This window comes from Elephas maximus, chromosome 9 (assembly GCF_024166365.1).
Source record: "Elephas maximus indicus isolate mEleMax1 chromosome 9, mEleMax1 primary haplotype, whole genome shotgun sequence".
In the NCBI taxonomy this organism is placed as follows: Eukaryota; Metazoa; Chordata; class Mammalia; order Proboscidea; family Elephantidae; genus Elephas; species Elephas maximus.
Genome location: NC_064827.1, coordinates 54,644,873 through 54,672,733, shown reverse-complemented (window position 1 = coordinate 54,672,733; position 27,861 = coordinate 54,644,873). Strand labels below are relative to the sequence as shown.

The 27,861-nt window shown below is 39.5% G+C and overlaps 1 long non-coding RNA gene across 1 annotated transcript; it reads right to left on the bottom strand.

Moving 5' to 3' along the window:
- Positions 1 to 1,599: 1,599 nt before the first annotated feature.
- On the bottom strand, positions 1,600 to 12,970 carry LOC126083271 (uncharacterized). Its single transcript, XR_007518768.1, has 3 exons — positions 12,948 to 12,970; positions 10,494 to 10,688; positions 1,600 to 1,670 (listed from the first exon to the last, which is right to left on the bottom strand). It is a non-coding gene; the product is annotated as an uncharacterized LOC126083271 (long non-coding RNA).
- Between the last annotated feature and the right edge of the window lie 14,891 nt (positions 12,971 to 27,861).

Below are 27,861 nucleotides of genomic sequence, written 5' to 3'. Positions count from 1 at the left end.
TCTTTCCCCATCCATTCCTTTATCTCCTCTCTCTTTTTTATAACACTTTTACATTCAGAGCTGTAATTTTTGTTGTCGTCAAAGACCTTGAGGAAATGGCTACTTTTGCCAGTAAAACTTAGCTCTCACTGCATACCACCTAAAGCTATGCTTTTCAAATGGGTCTCCCACACGTATGACATATGAGGTGATGAACCAGTGGATATGTAAAGCCATAGGATAAGCATGGTGTGTCTTCCAGGGCCATCATTTTACCCAAAGATTTGGGAGGAAAGCCTGTTTAAATTTTGTTTTCTGTCATATAAATGTGGATATATAGTGAAATACAGTATAAAATTCTCAGACATGGACAATAACCATATACCTTTTGGGCATATGTGTTTGTTCTTCTCTGTGGTTGGGGTCTTTTGGTAGAAAACTTTGTTGGCAACAATGACTCACTAACATTTTCTAAATTTGACAAATGACTTAGGTTATCTGCATATCTTTGGGTCTATTATCTCAATGGGGGTTTCTCAACCTCAGCACTATTGACATTTTAGGCTGGATAATTCTTTGTTGTTGGGGGCTGTCTTATGCATTGTAGGATGTTTAGCAGCATTCCTGACCTCTACCCAGCAGGTACAGTAGCACACACACACACACAGTTGTAACAACTGGAAATATCTGCAGACATTGTCACATGTCCCCTGGGAGGCATATCATTGATTGAAAACAAATGATCAAATGGATTAATATTTGAATTCCCACTCTGCTGCTTACTTATGAGCAATAGTTCTGTGACTTTGGACAAGGTATGTAATATCTGTAAACTTCAGCTTCATTATCTGTCAAATGGGGCCAGCTCATAAGATTGTTGTCTGCATTAAATGAGATCGCAAGTGTTAAGAGTCTAGCTAAGTGCCTAGTCCATAATAAGCCCTCAGTGAATTTTAGTCCCCTTCTTCTATTTATTTTTACGGGGCTGTAGACATTTCCAGTTGAAAATGTCCTTAGAAGTTATCTTCTCAGAATTCTTCATTTTTTTTTTTTTAATTTTTATTGTGCTTTAAGTGAAAGTTTACAAATCAAGTTGGACTCTCATACAAAAATTTATAAACACCTTGCTATAAATTCCTAATTGGTCTCCCCCTAATGAGACAGCACACTCCTTCTCTCCATCTTCTATTTTCGTGTCCGTTCGGCCAGCTTCTGACCCTCTCTACCCTCTCATCTCCTCTTCAGACAGGAGATGCCAACATAGTCTCATGTGTCTACTTGATCCAGGAAGCTCGTTCTTCACCAGTATCGTTGTCTGTCTCATAGTCCAGTCCAATCCCTGTCTGAAGAGTTGGCTTTGGGAATGATTCCTGTCTTGGGCTAACAGAAGGTCTGGGGACCATGACCTCCGGGGTCCCTCTAGTCTCAATCAGACCATTAAGTCTGTTCTTTTTACAGGAGTTTGTGGTCTGCATCCCACTGCTCTCCTGTTCCCTCAGGGGTTCTCTGTTGTGTTCCCTGTCAGGGCAGTCATCAGTTGTAGCCAGGCACCATCTAGTTCTTCTGGTCTCAGGATGATGTAGTCTCTGGTTTATGTGGCCCCTTCTGTCTCATAATTACCTTGTGTCTTTGGTGTTCTTCATTCTCCTTTGCTTCAGGTGGGTTGAGACTGATTGATGCATCTGAAAAGGCTGGGAGAAAATGATAAAAGATACTAAAGCCTCTGAGAGGGCAGAAACAGGCTAAGAGCTGCCCTAAAAGAATTTGTGTCTTCTGACCTAAACAACTCACTCTACAAGTTATTGAAATGTTTGCTGGTGAGGGCATAAAACCACTATTGAAAATCTGAGGGAGTCATGGGAAATAGGAATCATACTGGAATACTGAGAATGGGCAGATGCTCTGATTTTTATGAAATGTAATTAATTTTTCCCTCCTCCCTCCGTCAGCTATGGATTCATGGGCTTGGCACCAGTCCTAGGCAAAATTCTATAAAAGATTATTCTACTAATGGTTTATGAGTGCTTAAGTATTAAGCAGCAATCCCTCTAAGCCCATAGAATTTCAGTGAAACAGGTTTTGCCAGAGTAATCTAATTTCCGTTTTTGATTAAGGGCTCTTAGACTGGCTGATCAGGGATGTGGGGTGAGTACAGAAGATCCAGATGACAGAAAGACATATCTCTTGTGACATGACTGAAAGCAAGATGTGGAAAGATGGGTTGCATACAGGGAATGTGCAGCAGCTGCATAATTGTATCCAGTGGATACCAAGTAATGGATGGATAGCAATATGGAAGCAGGTCCCTAGTGGTTGTTGCAGGGCATTGGCCCTGGGCCTGTGCTTTATTAGTATATTAACCAGGTCAAGCAATGGACATGCCATACCGTTGACTCTTTGGGTAGCTGAACAACCTATAGACTTGGATGAAGTGATCCATTTTGTGCCAACAGACTTCATGTTCCAGGGTACAGCTAATTGGTTACATTGTCTTAGGGATGGTATGAAGGTCCTTGAAGATTGGTCCTGGACTATCTCTCTAGTCTCATTTTTGCTGCCCCTCTTGCTCCCAATGTTTAACCGTACCAACCTATACTACTCCGCATATGCCATGCTGTTTTATGACCCCTTTATTTTGTACATTTTTCTGTCTCTAACTGGAATTCTCTCCTCTCCTTCCTGTCCACTTCTTGATCCACCTGAGAAACTGCTACTCATTATTTAGCTAAAGCTTCTTGTCTTTCCTTTCCTTCCCACCTTTTCCCTACACTATAATAAATTCTTCCCCATCTGTTAAGGATTGAATTAAATCCCCTCAAAATAGTGTTGTAAATCCTAACCTCTATGCCTGTGGTTATAATCCCATTTGAAAATGGGTTGTCGTTGTTATGTTTATGAGACTGGATTAGTGTAGGGTGTGTCTTAAATCAATCTCTTTGGAGATATAAAAGAGATTAAACAAGCAAGTGAGCAAGCAGAGATGGGGGAAGAGAGATGCCAAGCCATATGAAGATTGCCCAGGAGCAAAAGCTCAAAAGAGACAAGGACCTTCCTCCAGAGCCAACAGACAGAAAGCCTTCCCCTAGAGCTGGCACCTTGAAATTGAACTTCTACCCTCCTAAACTGTGAGAAAATAAATTTCTGTTTATTAAAGCCATCCACTTGTGGTACTTCTGTTATAGCAGCACTAGATAACTAAGACATCATCTGAATTTTGATACTTTTCCCCCTACTGTTTTGGTAATTATCACATGACATTAATAAACTATTTACTTTTCTATCTCTGCTGCTCTCTGCTCTCTTCCCCCCTCTGGCTCTCTTCACCCAATCACCTTCAGCTCATTGAGGATAGGAACTGAATCCTACCCAGAGCCTGGCACTTAACAGAGGTAGGCACTCAGTAAAGGAACGAGTGAATAAAAAATGAATGAATGAATGGCTTGTATGAGTGCCCAGATAAAAACCTATTATTCTGGCTCTCTATTGCTGAGCCTCAGTCTGCTGAGAATCACAATTACATTTCCATGTAGCCTGACTCCTCAGATCCAGTCTCCCAAAGGATTGTGTTTTTAATACACGAAAAGAATTCCTTTCTCCTCTAGTCACCTGGTGTCTCAATGAGGGCTTATAAATGCATTGAAGCAGCAACAGAACACTTTATCATGGCACACACAAACCACACTGCCACAACCTAATCAAGCTTCCTAGAGCTGATAATGCCCTGATTTACTGGCAAGCACATATCAAAAATCTAATTTTTCAAGGCTTCCCTTCTGTAGCATCCAAGAAAGCATATCCATGTCACTTAGACAGGGGGAGCCATTTTTAGAGCTGCTGTCTGTACTTTTTGAAAAGGGTGCTGAGCCTCACTCATCTTTTCCTTTTTCTTCTAATTGGCCCAGAAAGTAAGTACCACCTTGGTAAAATGCAGTCGGATCACAGAAGCACAAAGAATAATGCAGCTTTCCTAGTGCTGTATGAAGAGTCTAATTATCATGCAAGGATCTGGGTCTTTTAAAAGGATGCTCTGTGGTACAATGAAAGAATTAAAATTCAAATGGGTGCACCAAATGCAAGTCAGCAGGCATTTATGTCTGTGCCAATTATTCAGTTCTAAATAGTTAGGCCAGGCAGTGTTTGTTGCAACTTGGCTGAATTGCCTGACTTGAAAACTGGTAACTTGGCCTGCTACCAATGTCCCTGAGTCCATTTGGGTCCCTGTGTAATGGAAGTAGGCATTCAGCACCCTCCAAAATGCAGGATCTGGTGTCCACTGGTGACCCTTCGCACTCAGAGCTAGGACTTGCTTTGTATGAGGATTCCTGCTAAGCCGAGGGGTGAAAGACTGAGGTTCCAGAGCAGAAACATGAGGTTGTGAATCTTCAGTGTGATCACAGAACATGAAGAAAACTCCGACCTGGTTAATCTGTCTTTAAAAAGGCATCTGGGTTTATTAATAGCGTATCTGTAAAGAGTTTTCTGTTTTGATCACAAGGCAAGCATAAAACAATTAGAAGCTTATGATCCTTATTATATGACACTGGCCTGTTAGTGAAATTTTCATTTGAAGTTCTCAAAGCTCTTAATGGCTAATGCTTAATCATAATAATGTCATATGTTTAGGTAAAGCTTTTCATTGTGGGCTCCATCTCCTCACAATGCTCTGGCCAGGAAGCTGTGGGGCCCTCAAATCCTGCTTTATAGTCGAGAAACAAGGGTTAGAGGGCTTGCTAGGGTGTGAAGATTAGCAGAATCTTCATGTGCTTGTGACCATCTCTACAGATTTTTTAAGAGGATGTTGTCATGGGCAAAGATCCCTGCAGGTATCAAGATGGGGCATGCCTTTTATGTGCTAAGGTTTAAAGTTCCCAGATTTGAAGACAAGAAGACACTAGATCATACCTACTGCTCTATTTGTCATTTGAGATCTAAACTAAAAAACCAAACCCACTCTGTCCAGTCATTTCTGACTCATAGCAAACCTACAGGACAGAATAGAACTGCCCCATAGAGTTTCCAAGGCTATAAATCTTCAGAAGCAGACTCCCACGTCTTTGTCCCATGGAGCAGCTGGTGGGTTCAAACCACCTTTTGATTAGCAGCTGAGCACTTTAACCGCTGTTCCTTTCTACACTATGTAGGTGACACCTAATATATAACTTTAGCTCTATCCAAGCCCCAGTTCCAACTTCTATTAAATATCTCTGTATCATGTCCAGCTATTTTCGACTGCAACATCAAAACAAAAAATTCTTCATCATCTCAAACAAATATATTTTCCTTTCATTTAGTCAACACATATGAACACTCAAACAGGTACATGACCTCCTATTGCTGTGAACAGTAGGGTCTTTGAAAGATATCTGCAAGATCTAGAGAAGAGAAGGGTGGTGCAGTACTGTGAATTATTTGATATGGCCCTTTTAGCCATGCATGGTCTTGTGACTCTCGCAAAATGATCGTGTTGGACTACACAAATAAGGTGTTTGAGGCCCACCAAGGGGATTGGGCAGCCTGCTAAGAATGCAAATATGGTGCATGGAACCTCTGTGGGGTGGGACCATGAAAATAAGGTGTATGGAACTGTAACAAGGGGATTGGTCAGTCTTGCCATTCTGCTAGGCTTAAAAAGAGAGCCAATCCTAGAGCAGAGAGGGGACCTCACTACCAATAAGAAAGAAGAGCTGGGAGTGGAGTGCATCCTTTGGACCCAGGGTCCCTCCACTGAGAACCTCCTAAACCCAGGAAACAGAGAACTGTAACACCAGAGAAGGCATGAGACAGTGAGAAGTAATAGTAAGCATGGCAGAGAAACGGAGGCAGCAGAACCAGGAGACCAGATGGTGACATGGGCTTCCCAGCCCACAGAGCGAAGTGGCTCCTACCCATGGAGTAAGACAGCCTTTGGGCAGGTGGCTTCCTGTCAGAGTGGGTTGCTTCTGGGCACTAATTGGTGGAGCTAAAGAGCTTTATAACACTCGTCCGAGCAGGCCAGAGTAGGGCCAAGGGCCAAGAGAGAAGGCTTGTCTTGAGGGGATCAAGAGAAGCCTGTCCTGGGGGGGCCAAGAGGATCCTGTCCTGAGGGAGTCAAGAGGAGCACAGTACGGCTGAGAGGAGCTGAGAGACCTGTTCTTCACTGAAGAAGGGAGACTTTGCCTACGTGCTTCCTGATCACGATCCCGAGTTGTAACCTGTTACTTTCTTAGTAAACCCTGTAACTGTGAGTATGGTCTGTGAGTTCTGTGTGGCCACTGCAACAAACTATTGAACCCAGCAAAGAAGTAGAGAGTGCCGTGGGAGGGACAGCTCATGTCAGAATTGGTAAAAAGATTGGAGAGTGGAGCTATGTTTGACCTCCACCTCATAGGAGTCAGCCTTAGGCTGGTGCTGATGGTGATTCTCTCCGCTACGTGAAGTTAGATGAGGAGGTCAGACACCCTGTGCCATTTTTTTTTTTACAGCTGGGTTCAGAGAGAGGAAGAAATTTGGTGAACATACCTTCTTCTTCTTCTTTTTTTTTTTTTTAATGCACCTGTGGGTTAACATGGACCCTTTCCCAGTGAAGGTGGCAGGGAGATCATGCCAGGCATTTTTTAATATTCTGGGTCCATGGCCACATCTTTACACCCCTGTCGTGACCTGTAATTGTGCATCTAGTGAGAACATGCATCACCTTGGTCTTTCCTGACAGTCTTTCCTTTCCAGAACTTTGTAGGCAATAGAGGCTCTTATCAAATTCAGCTCCATACTACACCGCCAAGAATATTACACAGAGCCCTTCTTCACCGAGATGGAGAAATATTTGAAAGCTCGGATTAGGCTTTTAACAGATTGGGACAAAACTCCAAACAAGACTTGGTGATTCTTTTTTCTTAATTTTGCTTTAGGTGAGAGTTTACATTACAAATCAAATTAGTTTCTCATTCAAAAATTTATACACAAGCTGTTTTGTGATATTAGTTACAATCACCCCAAGGTGTCTGCACTCTCCCCCTTTCCACTCCAGGTTTCCCATGTCCATTCATCCAGTTTTCCTGTCTCTTCCTGCCTTCTCATCTTGCTTTTTGTTGCCCATTTGGTTTTGTATGCTTGATTGAACTAAGAAGCATGTTCCTCATGAGTTTTATTGTTTGTTTTATAAACCTGTCTAATCTTTGGCTCCCCCATATGTCTGTCAGTCTGGAGTACTATGGGGGCTTGCGTGTGGCTGTGATGCTGGAAGCTATGTCACCTGTATTCAAACACCAGCAGGATCACCCATGGTGGACATGATTCAGCTGAGCTTCTAGGCCTAGCGGTCTACTGCTGAAAAGAATTAGCCAGTGAAAACCTTATGAGTAGCAGCAGAACATTGTCTGATATGTGCTGGAAGATGAGTCCCCCAGGTTGGAAGGCACTCAAAATATGACTAGGGGAGAGCTGCCTCCTCACAGTAGAGTTGACCTTAATGATGTGGATGGAGTCAGGCTTTCAGGACCTTCATTTGCTGATGTGGCATGACTCAAAATGAGAAGAAACAACTGCAAACATCCATTAATAATCAGAATGTGGAATGTACAAAGTATGAATCTAGGAAAATTGGGAATCATCAAAAATGAAATGGAACGCATAAACATCGATATCCTAGGCATTAGTGAGTTGAAATGGACTGGTATTGGCCATTTTGAATCAGAAAATCATATGGTCTACTAAGCTTGGAATGACAACTTGAAGAGGAATGGCATTGCATTAATCATCAAAAAGAACATTTTAAGATATATCCTGAAGTACAACACTGTCAGTGATAGGCTAATGTCCATATGCCTACAAGGAAGGCCAGTTAATATGACTATTATTCAAATTTATGCACCAATCACTAAGGCCAAAGATGAAGAAATTGAAGATTTTTACCAACTTCTGCAGTCTGAAACTGATCAAACATGCAATCAGGATGCATTGATAATTACTGGTGATTGAAATGCAAAAGTTGGAAACAAAGAAGAAGGATTAGTGGTTGGAAAATATGACCTTGGTGGTAGAAATGATGCCGGAGATCACATGCTAGAACTTTGCAAGACCAATGACTTCATTGCAAATACTTTTTTCAGCAAACTTAAATGGCAACTATACACATGGACCTCACCAAATGGAATACACAGGAATCAAATTGACTATATCTGTGGAAAGAGATGATGAAAAAACTCAATATCATTAGTGAGAACAAGGCTGGAGCTGACTGTGGAACAGACCATCAGTTGCTCACATGCAAGTTCAAGTTGAAACTGAAGAAAATTAGAACAAGTCCACAAGAGCCAAAGTACGACCTTGAGTATATCCCACCTGAATTTAGAGACCATCTCAAGAGTAGATTTGATGCGTTGAACACTAATGACCGAAGACCAGGCGAGTTATGGAATGGCATCAAGGACATCATACGTGAAGAAAGCAAAAAGTCATTAAAAAGACAGAAAAGAAAGAAAAGATCAAAATGGATGTCAGAAGAGACTTTAAAACTTGCCCTTGAATGTCGAGTATCTAAACAAAAGGAAGAAATGATGAAATAAAAGAACTGAATAGAAGATTTCAAAGGGTGGCTCGAGAGGACAAAGTAAAGTATTATAATGATATGTACAAAGACCTGGAGATAGAAAACCAAAAGGAAAGAATACGTTCAGCATTTCCTAAGCTGAAAGAACTGAGGAAAAAATTCAAGCCTCAAGTTGCAATATTGAAGGATTCTACAGGAAAATTATTAAGTGAAGTAGAAAGCATCAAAAGAAAGTGGAAAGAATACACAGAATCGCTATACCAAAAACAATTGGTTGACATTCAGCCATTTCAGGAGGTAGCATATGATCAAGAACTGATGGTACTGAAGGAAGAAGTCCAAGCTGCCCTGAAGACATTGGTGAAAAACAAGGCTTCAAGAATTGATGGAATACCAATTGAGATGTTTCAACAAACAGATGCAGAACTGGAAGTGCTCACTTTTCTATGCCAAGAAATTTGGAAGACAGCTACCTGGCCAGCTGATTGAAAGAGATACATATTTGTGCCCATTCCAAAGAAAGGTGATCCAGCTGAATGCAGAAAGTATCGAACAATATCAATATCACATACAAGTAAAATTTTGCTGAAGATCTTTCAAAAGCAGCCACAGTAATATATCAACAGGAAACTGCCAGAAATTCAGGCCAGATTCAGAAGAGGATGTGGAAGGAGGGGTATCATCACTGATGTTAAACGGATTCTGGCTGAAAGCAGAGAATACTGGAAAGATGTTTACCTGTGTTTTACTGACTGTGCCAAAGCCTTCGACTGTGTAGGTCATAACAAGTGGATAACATTTCAAAGAATGGGAATCCCAGAACACTTAATTGTGCTCATGAGGAACCTTTACATGGATCAAGAGGCAGTTGTTCAAACAGAACAAGGGGATAGTGTGTAGTTTAAAGTTAGGAAACGTGCATCAGGGTTGTATCCTTTCGCTATACTTATTCAACCTGTATACTGAACAAATGATATGAGAAGCTGGACTACATGAAGAACTTGGCATCAGGATTGGAGGAGGACTCATTAACAACCTGCATTATGCAGATGACACAGCCTTGCTTGCTGAAAGTTTAGAGAAGTTGAAGCACTTACTGATGAAGATCAAAGACCACAGCCTTCAATATGGATTACAACTCAACATAAAGAAAACAAAAGTCCTCACAACTGGACCAATAATCAACTTCATGATAAACGGAGAAGAGATTAAGGTTGTCAAGGATTTCGTTTTACTTGGATCCACAATCAACACCCACGGAAGCAGCAGTCAAGAAATCAAAAGCATTGCATTGGGCAAATGTGCTGCAAAAGACTTCTTTAAAGTGTTAAAAACCAAAGATGTCACCTTGAAGACAAACATGTGCTTCACTGAGGCCATGGTATCTTCAATCACCTCATATGCATGCAAGAAGAAAGATTTTATTTGGCATATGTTTCAAGAGGCAAGAGTGGGAAATGGACAAGCATGCTGCCTGAGCTATGTTTCCCCAAGTCCGACAAATGTTACAGAATCATCAGTATATACACACATTACAAAGAGGTAAAATGATTAAAAGCTTCACCTTTTCACAGATTGGCTAAAAACTCCTGAATTATCATGGTACTACATTTTTAATTCTCTTTCTTAATAATCAGTGGTACAAGTTTCAGTAATGACAGTCAGGAGGATCTTCATTGGCCCAACAAATTTTACTGTTTACTAAATGCTAATAGAAAAAGAGGAAACCCTGGTGGTGTAGTTGTTAAGAGCTATGGCTGCTAACCAAAAGGTCAACAGTTTGAGTCCACCAGGTGCTCCTTAGAAACCATATGGGGTAGTTCTACTCTAGCCTATAGGGCCACTGGGAGTCAGAATTGACTTTCCGGCAGTGAGTTTTTTTTTTTTAAATAGAAAAAGATAAGAGTGGAAAACATGTGGGTCTTTTGTGCTAAATCACTCCCTCCTTTTGATCAGAGATTGGAGATAACACATCGATGATCAAAACCTGGACTCAGTTGGTCTCCTAGATAGTGTTCATGGCATGATCTTTAAACTCATCTTGCTGGTTTTCCATCAGATAGCATCTGGTTCTTCATCAGGTTCTTAAGTAAGAGTGACATTTCCATCAATCTCATTACAGAAATAAGCAGAGTTGATGTGCATCAGCATTTTAGCCTGAGTCTTCTTTTGCCTTTTAAGTCTGTAAGTCAATAGAAGATTAGTTTTATTATGCCTAATACTATCAGGATGCAGACTAAGAATATTACTATTCCTTGCAATAGTGATCTAGCCCATGTACTTATCCCTGATGGTAACTAACGAAATAAAGCTAGTGTTTTAGGAGTATTATAGTGTGTAACCAGGTAGCTTGCTGTCTAATTCTACGTCTATCTTGTTCTACTTCTCCTGTTTTATTTATTCAAATGCAACAAGAGGCCTTTGATACAGCACAGACTCCACCTTCTTGGGCTAATAAAAAAAAAAAAATCTAAGACTACTCTTCTATCTAATGCTAACTTGGCTAATGAGGTCAGAGATTGCTATTGTGTTTCCATTCCATTAGCAACTTCAGGTGCTATTTGTCCCATAAGGATTGATAAATTTCTTATTTTAAAGGTTTTTCCAGTACAACTATACTATAAGTAGGACTTCAAGCACTTAGAAATGACCAACCCACCCTGAATGTTGAACCAGTGAATTTTCTTCTGACTCTTGTTTTACAATGTTTAATATTTTAACATTACCTTTCCAATATTTATTAGCATCAGTACTATGAATATCTAAAGGTAATACCAGAGTTCACCAAATGTATTGCCCACACATTCACCAGGGATCTAAACAAGAGATTTCCCATGTAAATTCACTGTCAGTTGGAAAGGGATTATCTAAACTAGTATAGTTAGACCCACCACACAAAAACATATATCCATAAGGAACACACAAAATTTGTCTAGAGGAAACAAAAACTATAGAAAAATTTACATGAGACAACCAACTTTCTATTAGAGAATTATCACAGATAGATAGTTTTCATTGTCATAATTCTATATAGGTAAGATTTTTATGATATTCATTATTATAATCATGAGGACGAGGTAACTGATTATGGGTTGCAATTTCAACTAGCTTGGTATAGCACTCTCCATACCAGTCACCTAGGAGGGTGTTGATATAATTTATAAAATATCCACCCTTATTAAAAGGCAAATGAGGATATATTTGAAGTAACTTGGTGTCACACAAGTAATTATTTAACCAGATCTGAGTGATATTAAAGCATGATATTGAAGATGTTTGGGTTACAGACAGAGAAGTCCATAACTTAATTCTAATTGCATGGGGCAAAACCTTGCTAGTTTAGAGTGGAAGATGGAATTAAGTGATAATTTAACACTGGGGAATGCCAAAGGGTCAGAATTTTCTTTAACAGAATAAGGATTTTGATGACAAATCGAACACTGTGTCAAATATCAGCACTCGCTACAGATTGTGATAATCGGACAAAAGCATTTTCATTCCAAGCATCTATTCTTCTAACAAATAAAGGAGTAACTAAATAGTCAACATCATTTTAAATCAAAATTAATTAACATAGATTAACAAAGTGTTAAAGAATATAACAAATAACAACGTATCTAAATTGTACTTTTGAATCATTCATCCAAGGGAGAAAGTCAGTTGGTGGTCATTTTGGGAGGGCCTCTGAATTTCAACTTCAGCCCTCTTGCCGGTTTGATCACCCCATCAGGAACCTTGGTCTTCTTTAACTTGGAAAGATGTATGCAGGATTTTATACCCTGTAATTTTTCAGCAAATTCATTTGTTACTAAAACTAAATAAGGACCTTTCCATTTCAGGTTTAAAGACTTCTTTATCTGGTGCCATTTCCAATATACACAGTCACCAGGTTCTGGAGCATGAAAGCCTATATAATTAGGAAAAGAAGTTTGAGCATAAGTGTTTAATCACTTTATCATTGGCTTTAGTATACTGTATTAAGCTTTGACAATACTTTAACAAACTATTAGAGATTAAATTTGAATCAGGAATTATAGCTGTGACTATTTCAAATGGGCTTAACTTGTATGGACCAAAAGGAGTAGATTGCAGATTCATCAATACTGTTGGATGGAAGTGCTTGAGGCCACATAAGTTTTAAAGAAGCACTAAGCTCAGCTAACTGAGCTTTTATTCCATTTGTTCTTTCAACTAATTCTGAAGATTACAGATGATATGGACAATGTAATAGACATAAGACAGGAAAAATGTCACAAACTGCTGCCAAAATTTGGCCAGTAAAGTGAGAACCTCTGTCATTACACAGGGTATGAGGAGTACCCCAAGAAGGAAGAATATTTTCTAACAATTTTTTAAGCAACAATGGTTGCAGTAGCATTCTGACAGGGAAGTGCTTCTACCCAATGAGACTATCTGCATATCATGACTAAAACATACTTACAATTTTGAACTGGGGGAAGTTGTATAAAATCCATTTGCTATTCAGTCATGGGTCCTGTAGGAAGGGAATATCGACCCTGAGGAGTTGAATAAGTTCTGGGATTAATTCTTGGCAAATAGTGCAATCTCTCATTACTTCATTCACAGCCTTCCAGAAATGACCCCAATAATTTCTCTCTTCCTAAATGATATTTTTGATGGAAACTGTAAACTACAAGAAGATGTAATTCTTTTGGCAGGACCAGAATTTGATCAGGTCCAAGCCACAGATCTGTGTTAGAATTTAGAGTACATCCCTCCTTTACCCATATTTGTTATTCTCAAGGAGATGTAGCTTTTGGGCATAAAGCTAAACTGTGCCACCTAGCATCTCTTGTTTTTTCTGGATCTTCTATTTATGGTGGAGGTAAACCCAATTTCCATTTCCAACATAGTTTACATTTTTCTCTATTTCCAAAATGGATATATCCAGGATAGTAGTTGTCTAATCCTGTTCCTTCATACATTAACAGAAGTCTGTCTGTTGTATCATGTCTGTCATACAAATAATAAACTGCATCTGCAAAGTTTCCCTAAAAATATGTATCTAAGAATGCAATTAAATCTTCATCCCACTGTTCTTTAAATTCTAATAAGCAGGTTGATAACGAAGGTATATGCATTCTCTTAGGAATAACAATCCTGTTTCCAGGACCTATCCACAATTCAGCTTCTTTACTAAGATGGCATTCACCTGCTCTCCATTCTGTTATTTCAGTTTCAGGGGTTAATTTTTGGTACCTTTAAAAAAAAATTTTTTTTAATTTTTTTTTTTAGTACCTCTAAATTTGGATTCTGAATTAAAATAGGAATTTTTACTCCTAATATTTAACCGTATGAGCTTAGGAAGGGTTCTAGTCTCAACAGATTCTGTTTTAACTATCCTTAAAGGATTTTCAGATAAAGCTGGAATGGGTTTTTGGGTCACTCTACCAGCTACTCTTTTAGCTGCAGCATCAGCTAACTCATTCCCAATGATCTCCTCAGCCTGAGGTTGTTGTTTGACTGGTGAGCTTGTATCTTAACCATGGCTATTTCTGAAGGTTACAGTAAAGCATCGAAAAGTTCAGTCACATACCTCTTATTCTTAATGGGAGATTCTCCAGACGTTAAAAATCCGCCATTGTTTCTACACCATCTCAAAATCATGAGCTAACCAGAAATGATACCTTGAATCTGTAAATATGGTCACAGATTGATCTTTTCCTAGTTTACAAGCTTGGGTGTAATAAAAAAAAATTTTTTTTTTAAGCTTGGGTAAGAGTCACTAATTTGGCTTTTTGTGCTGAAGTTACCTGAGGAAAAGGTCCACTCTCCAATACCTCTGAGGAAGTTGTCACCTCATATCCTCCCTGATATTTGCTTGAAGTCAGATTTGGTTTTAAATAAGAACGGTCTACAAATAAAACCAAAGAAGTGTTAGCCAAAGATATTTCCTGGAAATCTCCTCTTGGGATCAGAAGTTGATCTGTCAAATCAAAGCAGTCATGTGGTACTCCTTCAACATATATTTGGATATTTTGGGCTCTCAATAATAAAGCTTCATAAGAGGTTAACCTGCTGGCAGATAGATGCTGAGTTCAAGTAGATCTGAGAATAGCACCTACTTCATGTAAAACAAATAACTCTAAGTCATTACTCAAAAATATATCTGCAGTGTTTCTACTAATTGAGCAGCTGCTGCTACTGCCCTTAAACATGGAGGATAAGCACGAGCAACTGGATCTAACTAAAGACTATAGTATCCTACGGGCATTTGATGATCTCCATATTTCTTGATTAGCAGTAGCACCTATGAAACCAAAGGGCTTATTTCAGGGGAGCAGAGAAGACTGGATCCCACTCTAATCCTCTCTGACAGGAGTGAGAGTGGGAAGAAGCCCAAGAGAAAGGACATAGAGAAAAAAAGGCAGACCAAGTCTTGCGGCCACAAGAAGGAGGAAAAGGGTCTGTGACAGACTGGGTGGAATAGCTGCTCTAGAGGAGGTGGGGGAGGTCAATCTGTTAGGGAGGAGATGGGAGTTTGGGGCCAGACATTTGTGGGTCAGGCCTATCCCAAGTATTTGCTAGCCCCAGAGCTAGAGACCTGTATACATATCACTGGATGTACACTTAAGTTTGCAAACCACTACTCTACTCTATTCACAGAAATCCAGCAGTCCTCTATGTGCTTCACAAGGAGAAAATTAAAGGGTTTTCTTTTGGAGAAACTGCTTTCAGATGAAAGACTTATAGATACTGACACCACCTGCAAAGAAAGTCAGTTTCTCCAACAGTGGAAACCATCATTCAAAAAGCTCTACCTTTGCAAACAGCTTCCATGAACTTTTTTAGTTTCTTATCATTAATCGTGAATAAACAATCAAGCATCACTAAATATTTAGGACAGACCAAATATTAGAAAGTCCAGCCACTAGTGACCTCTCTGACTGGGATCATAACACAGGGTCCCGGACAGAACGGGAGAAAAATGGAGAACAAAAGATCAAATTCACAGAAAGACCAGACTTACTGGTCTGACAGAGACTGGAGGAACTCCTGAGAGTATGACTCTAAGACACCCTTCCGACCTGGAACTGAAGCCATACCCAGAGACCACCTTCCAGCCAAACAATAGACAAGCCCATAAAATAAACAATAATACCTCAGAGGAATGTGCTACTTAGAACAACCAATTGTACCAGAACTAAAGGGCAGTATTTGCCCAAAAGTAAGAATGAGAAGGCAGGAAGGGGTATAAAATCAAGATGAAATGAAATGGGGAACCCAGGGCAGAAATGGGGAGAATGCTGACACATTGTGGGGAATGAAACCAAGGACATAAAATATTTTATGTACAAACTATCAAATGATAATTTAATTTGCTCTGTAAACTTTCACCTAATGCACAACAATAATGCTAGTAATAATAATAAAACACGTAGCAAAGGAACAAATAGATGAATGGAATAGAAAAGAATGCAGAAATATTACACATGTTATGTCATTTTGGGGCTCTGGTGATGCAGTGGCTAAGCGTTTGACTGCTAACTAACAGGCTGGCAATTTGAATCCACCAGCCACTCTTTGGAAACCCTATGGAGCAGTTCTACTCTGTTCTATATGGTCACTGTGAGTCGGAACTGACTTGATGGCAATGGGTTTGGTTTTTTGGTTTCTATGCCATTTCATATTTGATAAAGGTGGTGTTTCAAATCTGTAATAAAAAAGGGAAGAAAAAGAAAGTAGGCAGGGACAAAGATAAAGTATGGAGCAATACTGCAAAATTTAGATTGGAGAGAAGACATTGCATCTCTTAAATATGAGCAGAGTACTATGTTTTACAAAAAATAGGTTCAATCAGAGAACAAAACATATCTTGTAGATATAAAAAAATACAGTAGCTGAATGTCTTGGGGTTCCTATAATGCATTTAGTGATTCTCTAGAAAGACTCAGAACTCAGAGGAAGTTGTACTCATGGCTACTGTTTACTACAGCAGGAGGATACACAGCAGGCTCAGCAAGGGAAAAACATTAGATGGAATCTGGAGGAGTCCATGCACAAATTACCAAATTCTCCTTGAGGTGAGAGGATTGCCACCCAAACACACTTCTGCCTCCAGCAGTGAAATGCAGGAACACACGTGCAGTGTTTCTGCCCAGAAAAGCCCACTTAAGACTCAGAATCTGAGGGGTTTTATTGTTGGTCAAACAGGCAATCTGTCTCTGTGCAACCAGCCACAATTACCAAAATTCCAGACTCTCAAAAGGAAAGCAGGTGTTCACCATAAATCACATTGTTTGAACAAACAATCTAGACAGGCTAATACAACAAAATTCAGTGCCCCAGGCACACAAATCAACCTTATAACTGAATAGCTAAGGGAACATGCCATAAGCAAAATTCCAAGGAGCTGTTTATGTAATTAGGCCATCCTAGAGAAAGCAGCATCAGGTTTGCTATATTAACTCTTTCCTGCATACTAAAATTGGAAACTCAATAGAAAATATAAAAGACAAAATTGAAGAAAATATTTTAGAGAGTGGGACGGGGAGAAGACAAAGAAATGCAAAATAGAAAAATAATATGAAAATTAGGGAATAAATCCAGGATTCTGACATCCAGAAAGGGCAAACAGAAAATGATAGCAGGAAAATATAAAAGATATAATAGAAGAAAAGTTTACAGAACTGAAGGACAAGAGTTTCCAGAATGAAAGAGTCCGTTAAAAACCCAACACAAAGAATGAAAATAAGGCCCAGCTAAGGGCAAATTACTGTGAAAATTAACAACACCAAGAGGACTAAGGCAATTATAAAAAGCAAATTCTAAAAGAGAAAAAAAAATCTAAAGGAGAGAAAAGTAGGCCCCATATACAGAAGGTCAGGGACAAGAAATAATACTTCTCAATGAAAACACTAGCAGATAGATGATACTGGAGGAGGGCCTTTAACATTCTGAGGAGAAATCATTTCAGCCTTCAGTTCTAAACCCAAGCAAGTTGTTAATCAAATACGAGGGCAGGAAAATAACACTAGAAGTCATGCAAAGGCTCAAACAATTTACCTCCCAATCACCCTTTCTCCAGAAGCTACTGGAATAAAAGTTCCACTAAAAAGACGAGATGTAGGATCCAGGAAAACAGGATTCAACTTAGGAACAAACCAAAGGAAAGTCCTGGGACCACAGCTCTGGGATATATAAGCCTATAAAGCAGCACGTTCCATTTGGAAAAAGAGAATAAAAACTCTAGGAATGAGTTTTCAAGGAAAAAATGAAACTTGCAGATTTTATAATTATTTTTAAAATACAAAAAACAGTATTAAGAGTGGTTTTACAAATGTGTTAGAGAATTTGAGAAGAATTTATAACTAGTTAGAATATTTGGGAAGTTAAACTTTAGAAAAACCAAAATCTACAAGAAAGAAGTCATCATCAAAACACATGCACATGGCTCAGCAGTAAAGGATATTTATAGTTATGTTAAAGTGAATATTGACCACTGACTTAACCAAAAATTTTAATACAAGGCTATTTGGAAGATGGGGAACCCAGAAGCAGGGTGGGGGAAGTGAAAGAGACCTAAACACTCACTTGTCACTGTAGAAAGTCAGTAGATAATGTGTAAGTTTTATGAATCAATAAAGAACGGAAACAGCATGGTGTTTTAAAATATGAAAGTAAATAAAGATATAAAAGAGAAAAGTGGAGGGAGCTGAGTAGGGGAGCGGAATTGGGGACTAACAGAGGAAAGGGTACTGAGGATGAAGTATATTGTTATTTTTCATAACAAGTCTTGCTGACCTGATTTTTAAATAAGTTATGTGCTTATGTACATTACTTTGATAAATAGAGAAACTGAAGTAGGAATTATCTACTTTATATTTTAAGAAAATAAAATGGTTTCCAAGTATTTGTACCTGAATAATTTTTAATGACAATGGAGCATCTCTCAACTAACCTCTACCTTGAATTTGCTGTTGAGAATTATTGGAGTAATCAAATAATTCAGGAACTTTAATTAAACTTTCTATTTTCTTTTCCCCATGTGAACATTTCTTTTTTTTTAGGTTGAATTATTGAGGAAGTTTTCTCAACTCTTCATTGGTCCATGATTCCTTTAGTTTCTGACAATTGATATGTAAGTTGTTCAGGGGGTATAATTGGCCTTATTTTTGGTCAACCCTATTTGATGACTAGTGACACTCATCTGGAAAAGGACTGAAACCTAAAGCCTCAGAGTTCTTACATGTATGTAGGTCCCCAAAAAGGGGGGGTGGTGAAGAGGATATAAATTAGGGCATAAATGGGCTTGTTTTCCTTTCTTCCTAGGGAACTGTGATTTCTCTCCTTAGTCTTGGAGTTCAAGTTGTGTTATAGCATATTATTAAGCAGAACTTATTCAGATGTTACCTATTTAAGACACCTTCCAGTGTCTGGGCATCAAAAAAATCTTGACACATCAGTCACATTTTAGAATTTCATTCATTACAATTTATTAAGATGCAGTGGATTTCTATGAGTCTCTCTGTGCAAAAGAAAAAATATATTGTAACTGAAAAATGTGTGCAACCTTTGTTGTGTTCCTTACCTTTTTTGAGTCTGTATCACCTCAATTACAAAATGAGGAGCTGGGATTAAATAATTTCTGAAGTTCTATTTAGTTTTAACATACTAGGAATTATACTGTTCTAGACAAAACATTTCAAAGATCCTCAAACGCAATCTGGAAAAAGACTGCAGTTTTTATTCCCAATCCCAGTATTATTAGATCTGTTAGGCGCTATTACACATTTATATATACTCTGAGGATCGTTCTAACCCTTGTCCATAGGCGCATTAATGTGGGGTTTTAATTTGGTTCTTGTAATTATGAGCCATCAGAAAGTCTTCCTACTCCATGAGTAGGCTTCAGTTAACTTACAAACTAAGCCAAATAGCTTTCAAAAAATACCTAGTGCCAATTGGTGATTTTCGGAGCTTTTTAAAAAAAAAAATTTATTGTGCTTTAAGTGAAAGTTTACAAATCAAATTGGACTTTCATACAAAAATGTATACATACCTTGCTATATACTCCTAGTTGCTCTCCCGCTAGTGAGACAGCACACTCCTTCCCTCTACTCTCTATTTTCTTATCCATTCGGCCAGCTTCTGACCCCCTCTACCCTCTCATCTCCTTTCCAGACAGGAGCTGCCCACATAGTCTCATGTGTCTACTTGATCCAAGAAACTCACTCTTCACCAGTATCATTTTCTATCCCATAGTCCAGTCCAATCCCTGTCTGAAGAGTTGGCTTTGGGGATGGTTCCCATCTTGGGCTAACAGAAGGTCTGGGGACCATGACCTCCAGGGTTCCTCTAGCCTCAATCAGACAACTAAGCCTGGTCTTTTTGAGGTCTGCATCCCACTGGTCTTCTGCTCCCTCAGGGGTTCTCTGTTGTGTTCCCTGTCAAGGCAGACATCGGTTATAGCCAGGCACCATCTAGTTCTTCTGGTCTCAGGCTGATGTAGTCTCTGGTTTATGTGGCCCTTTCTGTCTCTTGGGCTCATAATTACCTTGTGTCTTTGGTGTTCTTCATTTTCCTTTGCTTCATCAAAGAATATTTTCTTCTCTGTTTAAACTATTTTTCAAGTTCTTATAATAGTGGTCTCATACAATATTTGTCCTCTTGCAACTGACTAATTTCACTCAGCATAATGCCTTCCAGATTCCTCCATTTTTTTTTTTAATTTTTATTGTGCCTTAAGTGAACGTTTACAAATCAAGTCAGTTTCTCACACACACACAAAAAGATGGAAGCAACCAAGGTGCTCATCAACGGATGAATGGATAAATAAATTATGGTATATTCACACAATGAAATAGTTTATACAGAGAAGAAAATATTCTTTGATGGTTACGAGAGGGAGGACGGAGGGAGGGAGGGAGGGAGAGGGGTATTCACTAATTAGATAGTAGATAAGAACTACTTTAGGTGAAGGGAAAGACAACACACAATACAGGAGAGGTTAGCACTACTGGACTAAACCAAAAGCAAAGAAGTTCCCTGAATAAACCGAACGCTTTGAAGGCCACATAGCAGGTGCAGGGGTACGGAACCATGGTTTCAGGGCACATCTAAGTGAATTGGCATAATAAAATCTATTAAGAAAACATTCTGCATCCCACTTTGGAGAGTGGCGTCTGGGGTCTTAAACGCTAGCAAGCGGCCATCTAAGATGCATCAATTGGTCTCAACCCACCTGGAGCAAAGGAGAATGAAGAACATGGTCCCCAGACCTTCTGTTATCCCAAGACAGGAACCGTTCCCAAAGCCAACTCTTCAAACAGGTTTTGGACTGTACAATGGGATAGAAAAAGATGCTGGTGAACAATAAGCTTCTTAGAGCAAGCAGACAGTTGAGACTATGTTGGCATCTCCTATCTGGAGGGGAGGTGAGAGGGCAAATATTTGGAGAGACTGTGTGGATTTCTGACCTGGATGTTTATATGTTACCAATAAATGAAAGCGTTCATTGGTTAAAAAAAGAATCATGTTGGCAGTTCAATACCTGCTAACCGAAACGTCAGCTGTTCAAACCCATCAGCTGCTCCACGGAGAAATATGTGGCAGTCTGCTTCTAAGATTTACAGCCTTGGAAATCCTATGGGGCAGTTCTACTCTGGCCTATAGAGTTGCTATGAGTCAGAATTGACATTAAATATTAAGCATAATCATTATCAGAAACCCTGGTGGTATCGTGGTTAAGAGCTGTGGCTGCTAACCAAAAGGTCGGCAGTTCAAATCCACCAAGCGCTTCTTGGAAACTCTGTGGGGCAGTTCTACTCTGTCCTGTAGGGTTGCTATGAGTCAGAATCGATTTGATGGCAATGGGTTTAGTTTTTTTGGTTTATAATTTTTTTTTTTTGTAACAATAATAAATTTAAAGAGCTGCAATTTCTGCTAAAGAAATTAAAAGTTCTGTGCTTACACTTAGCTCTGCTTCTCAATATCTATGAGTTTAAGCAAGTCACTTAACCTCTCTGGGCCTTGATTTTCTAATAATAGATAGTTTAGAAGCCCCTTCTTTAAAATTCTTAAGAGGTCTTTTTTCCTTCTAATCAAAAGACTCCAATAATATTATTTTTATGGGATGGTGGTTACTTAGGAATACTAAAAGGCAGCCTGGCCTAGTGGGCAAAGTACTGAACCAGGTGTTTGGCCTCTGATTTGAGTTTTAAGATATTAATTTTGTACTGCTTTGATATGTAATGGCAGAGCGTTGTTTGATAACTCTGTGGCTAGGTTTGTCCAACAGCATTAGAGATAACTATCTATGCCTTTTCTTTGCCATCAAGGAATGGTTTGAGGTGCAGTAGAATAAATTTATTAAAGCAATTTTATTTTTTCTGAAGTAAGATGCCCTCTGCTAAATATAAGGTTGTATTATTTTTATGAGCTAGAGAATCACATGGGAACCTGTAATTGACAAGGTTAAATCATCTCACTTTTTATGTTAAAATTAAGATCTCTGAGAACATTTGAAGTTGAAAGCTAATTTTTGATTTATCAGAGCATAGTAGTGGCCATCGATGATCTATTACCTTCTGTATTGTTCTTGCCATCAAACATCAGTTTTCCTGTCTCTGTACAGGAATTTTTAGAACATATATTTTGCTTTTCTAGACAAATTATATTTTTTACTTTTGTATTTATAAAAAAGCTAGGCTTCCCATTTCTCTTTCTTTTGTCACCCTGTGAGTTTCTTAATGAAGTAGAAAACCATGGGAGGGGTAAGGATGGAGAGGAATGGTGGAAGGGTTGGACGTGAGTCTTCTATAATGTCTAGACTTTATTCTGTAACTACTGCCTCATGAGCAAGGAGAGAAAATCATAGAGGCTTTTCATAATCAACTGTCTTGCTTTCTCAGAGATCTGTGTGGGGAACTCAAGTCTGTTGGCATCCAAGGAGGGTTGAACAGGTACTCGGGTGAGAAGAAGAGGGAAAAGGATGGGTAGGCAGTAAAAAAGGAGGATTTGGAAAGTCTATTGAGAGAGGCTCAGAAAACCATGTGTCCATGGGAGAGCTGATCTCTCTGCCCCATTCCCTGAGTATCTGTCTCTCCCACTGTTCTGAAACCTATTTTCCAGTCCATACCTTTCTGTGGAGCCCCAGCCCCAAATATCCAACTGCTGTTGGATTGTTTCAGAGGTACCTCAAACTAACCAAGTCCCAAACCAGACTCAAGTCCTTTCTCTCCATCCCAGGCTGCTCTTCCTTTTGTATTTCCTTTCTTTGTTCAAGCAACCATCCAGGTACCCAAAGTAAAAATCTACAGCCATCCTGAACAATTCCCTCTCCTTTGCCCTGCACTATTAATTCAATAAACATTTACTTAGCATCTACTAGGTACTAATGGTAGATATTGTGCCATAACAGGGGAGACAAATGTGATAAAGACATGTCCCTGAATATAAGCAGCTTGGTTTAACAAAAGAAACAAACGGGCAGCCACAATACAGTCAGATATAAATCCATTTTATTCTGTCTCTTAAATGATTCCTTAATCCATTTTCTCCGTTCTATTTCTGTTGTCAGTGTTTAAGTTCAGATCTTTTTTGGGGGGAGGGAGGGCTAGATTACTGCAAGTATCTGGTGAGTTCTTTCTGCTTCTATTCTAGAAACACCCTGCTTCCAGAGTACTTTCTTAAAGACACAATCTGGCCTCAACACTAATGCCTTTTCAGCTTTATCTCCCAGCGTTCCATTTATGTCACTCTCTGCCCTATCCCCATACCTAAATTTAGTCACCAGAGTTTTGTGGCCTTCTGTATACTATGTCTCTGCCCAGAACTCCCTTCTGCATATAGCAAATTCCTATTTATCCTTACAGAGGCAGTTTAATGTCTGTTCTTCCATAATGTCTTTCTAAAATTCTCAGGCAAGGTTTGATACTCCCAAAACACTCTTTATACCTCTGTCTATATCACCTTTCATGCTGTATTATTTTTGCTGTTGGTATTGTTTTACCTTTTTTTTCCGTGTGTATTCCCTCACTGGCCTGTAACCTCATTAAAGGAATGTATCATATTCACATTTCAGTCCCCAGCAGCCAGATTAGTAATTGGAATAAAGTGAGTGCTCAGAAATGTTAAGATGATGATTAGCTCTTCATGAAGCATGGGTGTGAACCAACTGATTCTACATCAAGATTTAAAACTAGAACATTCTGACTTCTCAGGCATTGGATTTTTGAGTTGGCTTGTATCATGGATGGGGACACCATTACTCTGAGCTTCCATCTGCCTCCCCCGCCACCCTGACAAAATGGGAACCAGAGCCCAGTTTTCAGTAGGAAAAGGAAGCTGCATACCAGGTAACAAGACACATGCCTTATATGTGTCATGTAATTTAATCTCAACAACCACGTGCGGGAGATATGCTTATCCTCATTCTACAGGAAACAGAAATTTATGGAGCTAAGGGACTTTCCTAAATCTTCCAGCAACAAAAGATTGAGTTGGTTGACACTGAAGCTACGTTCTTTGTAACGTTTTACATTGCTACAAATCACAGGTCACGTCACTGGTAATTGTCACCACATCTGGCATAATAAGGCTATTGTATAATATCACTGGTAAGAATTGGCAATTATTTGGTGAATTACTATCCTGTAGAGTAGGCGCCCCGGTAGCACAGTAGTTATGTCAGCAGCTTGAATCCAACAGATGCTCCTTGGAAACCCTGCGGGGCTGTTCCACTCTGTCCTATAGGGTAGCTGTGAGTCAGAATCGACTTGACAGCAACGTTTTAGAGTATGAACCTAAAAAATTAAAGATTTCTGGATTTGAAGTCTAAATTACACAGTCATTTGGGTTCATGCATTAGATTGCAAACACGAATTTCAGATTATAAAGACTTCGGGTGGCAAAATAATGCCTCATTTGAGCAGTTACAGGCCCCAGTTGGCTTCCCCCACACCACAGGGAGTATTAGCTGATTATTTCATGAGGTTAAGCACTATAGATAAACTACCAAGATTAATTAGGAAGAGAAATGATAGTTGACAGTGAACGTTTTGAATAGCAGATGAAGTGATAACACTCTCAGGATGCTAGAATCAACAAAATCTTAAAGATTATCCAGTTCAAGCCTTTTATTTTACAAGTTAAGGCCAAAAGAGGGGCAGGTACCCACCCAAGGACAAGTAGTAAACTAGTGCTAAAGCCAAGATGACAGAAGCCAGGCTTCATTCTTAGGCTAGTACTTATTTTACCATAAATTCCTGTTATAAACCTGAAGGCAGTTCACAGCCAGTTTGAATACATCAGGACAAAAATGTAGTAGTTGTTTTCTTAAAGTAAATTCACATGTTCATTGTCAATATTCCTCTTTTCATTATGCCCCAGTGATGTCATCTATTACCTAAGATTAAAATGGAATTTCTCTATTAACTGCCTAGCCCATAATGAACCTCATAATGAGAGCTACAATTTCAGGAGAGCCTGCTCTGTGGTGGTCACTGTGCTAGACACTTTTTACTTACTGATCTTCACAAGCATTTCTCCATAAGATACCAAAAAACCAAACCCATTGCTGTTGAGTTGATTCAGACTCATAGCGACCTATAGGACATGGTCGCTATGCGTCAGAATTCACTTGATGCCACACAATAACAACAGGACAGGGTGGAACTGCCTGTTTTCTAAGGAGTAGCTGGTGGATTCAAACTGCCGACCTTGTGTTTAGCAGCCAAACTCTTAACCACTGTGCCACCAGGGCTCCAAGATAGGAAACTAGTATTCTCATTGTACAGATGAAGAAACTGAGCCTTAAAGAGACTGAGTAACCTATTCAAGGCCACAAAATGAATAAGTGGTAGAACTGAATTCATTCATTCAGCAAGTTTTTGCTGTTGTTGTTTTGAGCACTTACTAAGTGCCAGTGTAACTGGACTGTTCCAGGCCTGCTCAGGGCAGCCATAGAGACATGAAATGGGCAAAAGCAAAAGAAGAAGCTTTACTTGGTTGGCCAAGCAAAGGAGCACACCGGGACTTGCATTGTCAAGATGGCTCCCAAAACAATAGCGGAACAGGTTTACATGGATGAAGTAAATCAAGTCTGGGGTCTTTAGGAACCCCTCGAGGTGGGGCCAGCTTGCTGATTGGTCTGGAACAAAAAGGCGTTCCCAGGGCAGTCCAGCCTTTCTGCCCTTGCTTAGTCTAAAAAGCTGGGGTCTCTTAAACTAGACCTTAGGCTCGAACCCCTTGCTCCTGAAAGCCTTCCCCCAATCTTGGGCCAGTAAAGTTTGGTTCCATTTGGCGGGAGAAGAGTTCCAGGGTCACCCAGAGGACAGGTCGATGGTTCTGTCCATGTCAGGTGGGCCAGATCTAGTTCTTGCCAGTTTCAGCTAGTCCTGTGACCCCAGATTCTTGTTTTCCTCAACTTGGCCAGAATAGGAAGCATACCTAAATAAGGAGATAGTTTAAAGATAAGGAGTTAGTTCCTATGTCACAGAAGATGGCAGGCACAGCCTTTGCCTATTCAAGATGGCAGGCAGACTGCTGGTCTCACTAGGCATTATTTTAGAGCCACACTGGGAAATAAAACTACAGTGAATAAACTGGATATGGGTCTTACACCCTGAATGGCAGATAATAAACAAGTAAACTAAGCTACCCAGTACCCAGTGCCATCAAGTCGATTCCGACTCATAGCGACCCCATAGGACAGAGTAGAACCGTCCCACAGTTTCCAAGGAGCGCCTGGTGGATTCAAACTGCCGACCCTTTGGTTAGCAGCCATAGCACTTAACCACTACGCCACCAGGGTAGCTAGAAATGCATAATTACAAATTGTGCTATGTGCTATAAAGAAAATGAACTGGGAGTAGTGGTAGAGCATGGTGGGGGCAGAGTTGGGAGGAGAGGAGCTGCTTAGATTAGGTGGTGGGAAAGGCATTTTGAACAAAGGAGCTGATGTTTAGCTGAAACCTGCGCTACTAGTTATCCATGAAAAGAGAAGGCCGAGTTCTTCCACAGCTGGTTTGAAGGCCTTGAAGTGGGAATGAGCCTGGCATACTCCAGGCACCAAAAGGACTCCAATGTGGGTGCAGCGAAACTGGCGAGGGCAGGGTGGCCCAAGATGAGGGTGGAAAGAAGGCAGGCTCTAACCCTGTAGAATTTCCTAGACTATGGAGAGGAACATGTGTTTGCCACAGAATGGGACAGTCATGAAGGATTTAGAGCAGCGGGTGGGATGGTCTTATGTTTTCAAATGATCACTCCGGCTTTTCAGTCAAGAAAGTATTAGAGAGAGTAACGAGTGGAGGTTTTGAGAAAGCAAGGTGGACATGGCAGTGATTCAGACAAGTGATGACCAGGACCCGGGCTAAGGTCGTCAGATTGAGGATGGAGGGAAGTAGGAAGATTCCACCAGTATCCTGGTAGTATTAAGAACTGTGTGACTACAAAACTTGTCTTCTTCCCTGTGCCAAACAGACTCTACCTCACTGGCTGGGAATAGGGATATCTTATGGAAAATTTTTATTTCTGTGGTCCCTTTATTGGCTTCTAAAAGTTGAATGCTCTTTTCTTTAAAAAAAACTGAATTTTCTTTTGTCTTCAGTTACATCAGCCCACATTTATGATGCACTGGTAAAACATTTCTGCAGATTTGGGCTATTTGCATTGTTTCCTTTCAGAGGAACGTTGCTCACTGCTCACACTGACTTCAGACTTCATGCATTTTGCAAATGCACAGCTCAGTGAATGCGACTTCCTGCTGTTCGTGGTTTACAGCTCCAAGGGACGACTTTCTCCATGAGGCAAAAACAGATAATGGTCTATTATTTTAAATTACAAAGAATCATGCGGCAAAGGGTGGGGGAAGGAAATCCTAGATTCTTTGAATGAATTATTGGATTTATGGAGTCCAAAGTGGCATTTTTTTTATTCTTTTTTAAAATAGATTTTTAAATTATTTTTTATTTTCTTAAAAACAATTAAAGTTTATTACTGGAAACCAACAAACAAACTACAAGTAAATCACAGTCCCGTTCACCCAGGGATATGCACTGTAATGAGTACTTTAGTATACGTGAAGGCAACTTTTAAATAAGAAATTAGTTTTATTTTTACTAATATTAAAAATAAATTGTGCTAATTACAGACAGTTTAGAAAATTAGAAAGAAGAAAGTTCTTTACCACCCAAAGATAACTGTTGGTAACATTTAATATGCTTTAAGTACTTCGTAATGCACATTTTATATAATTCATATCATACAATCCATTTATTTTTCCACTTAATATTGCTATCGTGTTTCTCCATATTGTTACAAACTCTTCATAATTATTGTATTTAGTGACTGCATAAAATTGCAAACTGTGCTACAATGTGTCTTGGATTCCT